Genomic DNA, 6,000 nt, shown 5'->3' on the forward strand with positions numbered 1-6,000 from the left:
CACAAGAGGTGGGCTGTCCAGAACATTCACTTAAAAGCCCAACAGTACCCAACAGTGGATGCCTGCAGAACAGTGCAGGAGTCACCCCATTGTTTTTTCTATGAATTTGTCAAACTGGTTTTGGAATCCACATAAGCTTTTAACTTTTTGTGCCAAGGATATTTGCAAGTCAGATGAGCAAAGCATGAAAAAACACCTTTCTTTGTTTGTTTTAAATCTACTACCTATTTCTTGCATTACAATTATGACAATTTTTATGTATCCTATCCTGGCATCTGATGGTTAAACCTCTACCATATCCTGATTCATTTATCTTTGAGCAGGGCTGATAATGAAACAGAGTCAGCCTTAAAGCCTTCATCTCGCTTTGTGTGTGTTCTAAGTTCAGAGGCTTGATTTGTCAGTGTTAAAGTTTTAATCATTTTTGGATGCGATTATTATTTGTATTACAGGAGTCTCTACAACACTGAATCACATCAAAGTTACAAGACTTAATTAATCCTCTAGTCCTGGGGAGTGTGTAGAACTGTACAATCCTAGCCTGCAACACTTGACCCTCTAAAAAGGCAAAGCAGAGAAGTGAAGAAAGGAAGCACTAGTTATTTGCAGAATGGATAGAAAATGGATGCACAGACGGTTTGCCCAAGTTCACATGCAGAGAGGCAGACCCCAAGAGTGGAGCTCCACCTGCAAAGTTAGTGCATGGCCTAACCTGAGTTGCCTTTTTCACAAAGATAGTGCTGGTAAATCACATGTAGAGCAGAAATAAGTAGTAAGTACCCTTAGAAACGAAATATGGTTTTTGTACCGCTGGGTTAGTTAAAGATAATTCACATGAACACAGGTTTTCTAGATCAATGGTTCTTCTCCTCCAGTTTTATTGACTTCTCCCAGCGGAGGTATGGTACATGGTTTCTAATGCCTGTCCTCATAGTCACCCCATTTACAAAAAACATTTTTGTCAATGTCAAATGTCAATTTATCTTCACAAGATGTGTCAAGGGAACATTTTCTCTGAATCTGAAGAGTCAATAGTTTTTATTGAGCTGTATGTTTTTTAAAAGTTTAGTATTAAATTAATACTTTAATGTTCAGGTTTTTTAAGTGTTGAGGATAAGTTTCCTAAATAGTTAAGTCACTCTTAGGGTGGTGAAAAAATTTCTACTAGTACCACACCTGTCCATTTCTGCAGTCCTAACTTCCCAGGGATAAGGAAAGATTTTCAGGTGCTTCTGGATGTGGCTGCACACCTGTTTCCTTTTCAGAAGCACCTTGCTCCTGTAGGTATGTCAAACTTACCTGTCTGCTCAGGACCACTCACAGAGCAAACTGTAGCTGAAAGGCAGTATGAGAAGTTATCTCACAACTGCTACTGCCCCTTAACTGAAATGCAGTTCTCGAGTATAACTGAAGATGGTCTTAGAAAAGTGCATTAGCATATTGTCAGTCAAGTCGAATGTGCCTGAAAATTTAGTTTCTTAGCAGACATGCTGTGAAGGATCCTATGACACTGAGTGCACCTCTCCAAGATGGCATTCTGAAGCAACTTAAATGCAGATGTCTGAAGCATCTTAAATGCAGGGGATTGTCTGGAATCGGACAGGCAGTAGAAGCTGGTCACAAAAGTCTGTCATGAACAGAGATCTCTCCCTGCCAAGTCTGATGCAGAACAGACCTTCCCCTACCCTTAAACAAGGATTAAACTCCCATCAGGAAGAGAGGAAAACTCTTATCTGAGTTTTCTCATGAAATGAGTGAACTATGCATACACTGTTTTTTCCATAGGGAAAGAAATTGCATATTTAAGCAGTCTCAAGGTATGGGGCTAACTCTTCTATTCTAACTTGATTTATCAGCTTTTCAAAGAGATGCATAGCTGGGTGACAGAATTTATTGATGGCATTTATGTATACAGAGTAGTAAAGTCAAGGTCTGGTTGCAAGAAATCACTGGAAGACCCTGAGACCAAGTACCTGAAGGGAAGGGGGGGGGGGGGGGGGGGGGGGGAATGGCAGGTAAAATTGAACCTAGCGATTTCACAATAATGTAGAAGGGACAAATGAATCCATGCTTCACATAGAAAATGATGGTCTCTGAGCAGACCATTACTGTGCAGAGGATTAACACCAAATCTTTCTTTAAAAATACCATAAATCATCCAGTTCAAAAGAACTATTATTATCTGAGTCTGTGGCTCATTATCCTCTAATCCACTGGAGAAACCCACACTGCATTTTTTTTTCCTCAGACTCCGCTGTATCCCTGTGGCCATACTGTTTTCTTTGCCTGCTGTGAGCCCAGGCAGGAATGGGAAGAGATCATGGCACCCTCTGTCTTCTCCCTCCTCATTCAGGCACATGGGAATTTCTGACAGTTTCTAGAAGGCCATCAATGTCCCAAGCACAGGGAAACACATTCAGCACTAGCTTGTACCCTTTATAATGGTCTTAACAGGCAGCTGTAAGCCCCCCAGCAGCCGTGGGCAAAGAGAACTCCCCATCCTCAACCTCTGCATGAAACTTTCCTCAAAATACAGTTTCCAATTCATGAGCCCATTCGCCAGTTCTTCTGGTTCACGTGCTCCTTATCAGGAACCCCTCTGGAGCTTTTCCTTCTTGTGCCCGGGCACATTTTTTTCTGAAGTTGGCATTTGCTTCTGGTTTTCAGTCTGTTCGTTTACCGTACAGTTTTTTTGTTGTTTGTTGAGGTAGCTGCTTGTGACCAGGAAGTCGGCTTTAACCAAGAAATGTCTTGCAAACACACAGAAAGATTTGAGAGATTCTGAGAAACAGGATGAAAGCTGCTTTTAACATCTGTACATTTATTTGCCGTTTCCTTTTTCAATTTATCCAAGCTGCTAATAGCTGAACCCATGAACCTGATAGTAAAACATATATCCTGGGATGAAGGGAAAACCACAAAGTAAAAGTCTGGGCATGAATCATATATTTAATATCTACAACACAGGTCTGATATAGATGCATTAATGAATAGGAATTAAAACTGAAGGACCAAGACCATTCTGAACTGGTGATATGTCATGTATCTCATGATGGGTGCAATCTTCTTCCAGTTTGTATTCCATCTGTAATATCAGACATGCATATTCCTTCCCCATCTGAACTGCATCCTGAAAATCAGCCTGTTACAAGATTTAAATAGACTGATGCTAAATTACCTTTCTTTTTTTTTTTTTTTTCCTTTTGGGTGAAAACCAGTTTTCCCAATAGTTAGTTTTCTGCCTGAGATCTCATAATAAGGACACATAAGGAAATGAGAAATAAGAAGTTTGCATTGCAACTCAATGAATCTTTATTTAAGCAAGGTTTTCTTTTTATTTTGAGTCACACATTTAATTTCTCTCAAGAAGTGGGGACTGCAACAAACATCAGTTATTTACAGCATTACACTTTGAGGAGCTAAAGATCCAAATCCAGCTTGGCACCCCGTGTCCATTTCAGGGTTCTTATCAGTGCCATTAAAATGCATGAGAATGCTGGCCTTGGTCGATCTTGGCAGTGAAGCACCAGGGTCAAATATTTAGTCATTACCAAATGAATATGATGAGGAGTTATAATCCAAGCAAATCATACAACAGGAACAAAAAGGTAAAAGATATAAGGAGTTCGTCTAACCATAATGGCTGTGAATTGCTGATGTTGGTCCAAAAGAGCATATAGCAGTGCTGCAGAGTTGTTGGCAAGTCAGCAGAGGCAGATAAAAATAAATGAGACTTAAAATAGATAAATAGAAAGTAGTATATTTATGGAGAAAAAATAATTGGCAGAGATAGAAAACTGGAAATTGCTGTTTCGAAAAGCAGTAATGCAGAAAACCAAACCCAGAGCTATAACAAGTGTATTAAAAAGGGGCTTACAATGAATTGTCATTGCAATGTAAATAAATGCCAGCCTGTGCCGCAAACAAATGAACAGGATCCCTTCTAAGACAAAAGAGGTAATCGTAATTCTGCTCAGTCCATCTCTGACTGGAAGCTACTTATCATATACTTTAATTTTATAGCTCTCTCTTAGGCCCTGGAGTGTAGCATATAAATTAATGGCACTGTTGTCTTTTTTAAAAAGAGAAACTGGTGTCATATATATATATGTATGTATGTATACATATATCTACCCAGTAATATGACAGAAAAAAAAGGCACTGGTAGAATTGTAAGCACTTCTTTGGCAATGTTCACAGGCAACAACATTCACTTTGCAATGTGACAAACTGATTTGGAGGGACAGTAATAACTTCTTTGCTACAAGAGTTCAACTAGAACCAGTGTACTAAATCCTTGTTGAACATAAAAATCTGTAGCAGGCAATCAAGGAACAAGTGATGTTTAGGTTTTCTATCTAATCATTAGGTTTCAGTGCCCTGATAAGGTGAGTGGAATCAGTAAGTCAAAGATACAGTTAGCAGAACAGATTGCTATTCAGTTTCCCAGGTATGATTAGGAGGCAAATAAGATATTCACAGTAAGCTCCTGAGATTTCATGCCTTCCACGTGGTATCTAAGATGGGACTGACAAGCTTCGCAATCATAATGAGCAATCCTGCCAAAGAAATTTGTGAGACAGATTGCGAAAAAGTATCCTGATACTCGTACAGGTCACAAGTTTATTAGACCTTGGATGGGGATCAGTGTGACTGCAGAGGTTTGCAGATAGGAACCTAAGGTCTCTTCCCAGGTTTAATTCACTGGGGTTTGGATGCTTTTCTCCTCTAGTGCCAAGTATTGGCACACTGATGCAGTTTATCCCACCCATGACTCTCCCATCTCAGATCAGGCCACATGCTGTCTGCAACTATCACAGCAGATCCATGATGCTTTCTCCCCTCTGAAAGCAACGACAGTGGAGTCCCATCCAAGTAGCTTTCCAAAAGCAATGCCTGGGTTACTACACCAAACACTCTGAAATGGGAATGTTTTGGGGAAAGGCATCTTAAAAAAAATAACAGACTGTAAAAATGCCCCTAGGTAAATAACTACATGCTCCCACAAAACTCCCTGTAAAAATATAAATTCTACGCTTTGGTTGATCCAGTTGGTATCTGTAGATTTAAAAAAAAAAAAAAAACAACAACAAAAAAAACCAACCAAAACTTTGCACAGAGAGCAAATGAAACCTGCAGCTTAGCGGACATGGGGCATGAAATATAAGAAACTGGCATTTTCTCCACTGTTGTTTATATACATATATATTTCTGGATGATTTATCTGGATCTTACCATATTGCTCTACTGTTCGTTCTACCAAAAAAATCTATTAAATAAAAGTATAACAGACATAGAATAAATATTCTTCTAGCTGCAACATGACTATTGTCCTGGCTTCAGATGGGATAGAGTTAATTTTCCTCTTTTGGTAGCTGGTTTTGGATTTAATATACAAATGGTGTTGGTAACATGCTGATATTTTAGTTGTTGCTAAGTAGTGCTTACCCTAGGTCAAGGACTTTTCAAGTCTCCTGTGTGCACAAGAAGCCAGGAGGGAGCAGAGACAGGACAGCTGACCTGAACTAACCAAAGGACTATTCCATACCATAGAACGCAATGCTCAATATATAAACTGGGAGGACTTTGCCAGGAGTGGCCAGTTGCTGCTCGGGGGCTGGCTGGGCATCAGTCAGTGGGTGGGGAGCAGTTGTGTTGTGTGTCACTTGTCTTTCTTGGGTTTTATTCTCTTTCTCTCTTTGTTGTCTCCCTTTTCATTACAATTACAGTATTATTGATTATGATTATTATTATTGTTATTATTTATTTATTTATTTATTTCAATTATTAAACTGTTCTTATCTCAGCCCATAGGTTTTACCTTTTCTCCAATTCTCCCCATCTCACTGTGGGGGAAGAGAGCAAGAAACTGTGTGGTACTTAACTTGCTGGCTGGTGTTAAACCATGACAACTATATAGTCTGTCTCCATAAAATAATGAAGTATTAATGCAGTGTTAAGCAACTATTAGATAGCCATCTCATGACCATTACCTCTAAG

Source organism: Falco punctatus, assembly GCF_963210335.1.
Source record: "Falco punctatus genome assembly, chromosome: 2".
NCBI lineage: Eukaryota > Metazoa > Chordata > Aves > Falconiformes > Falconidae > Falco > Falco punctatus.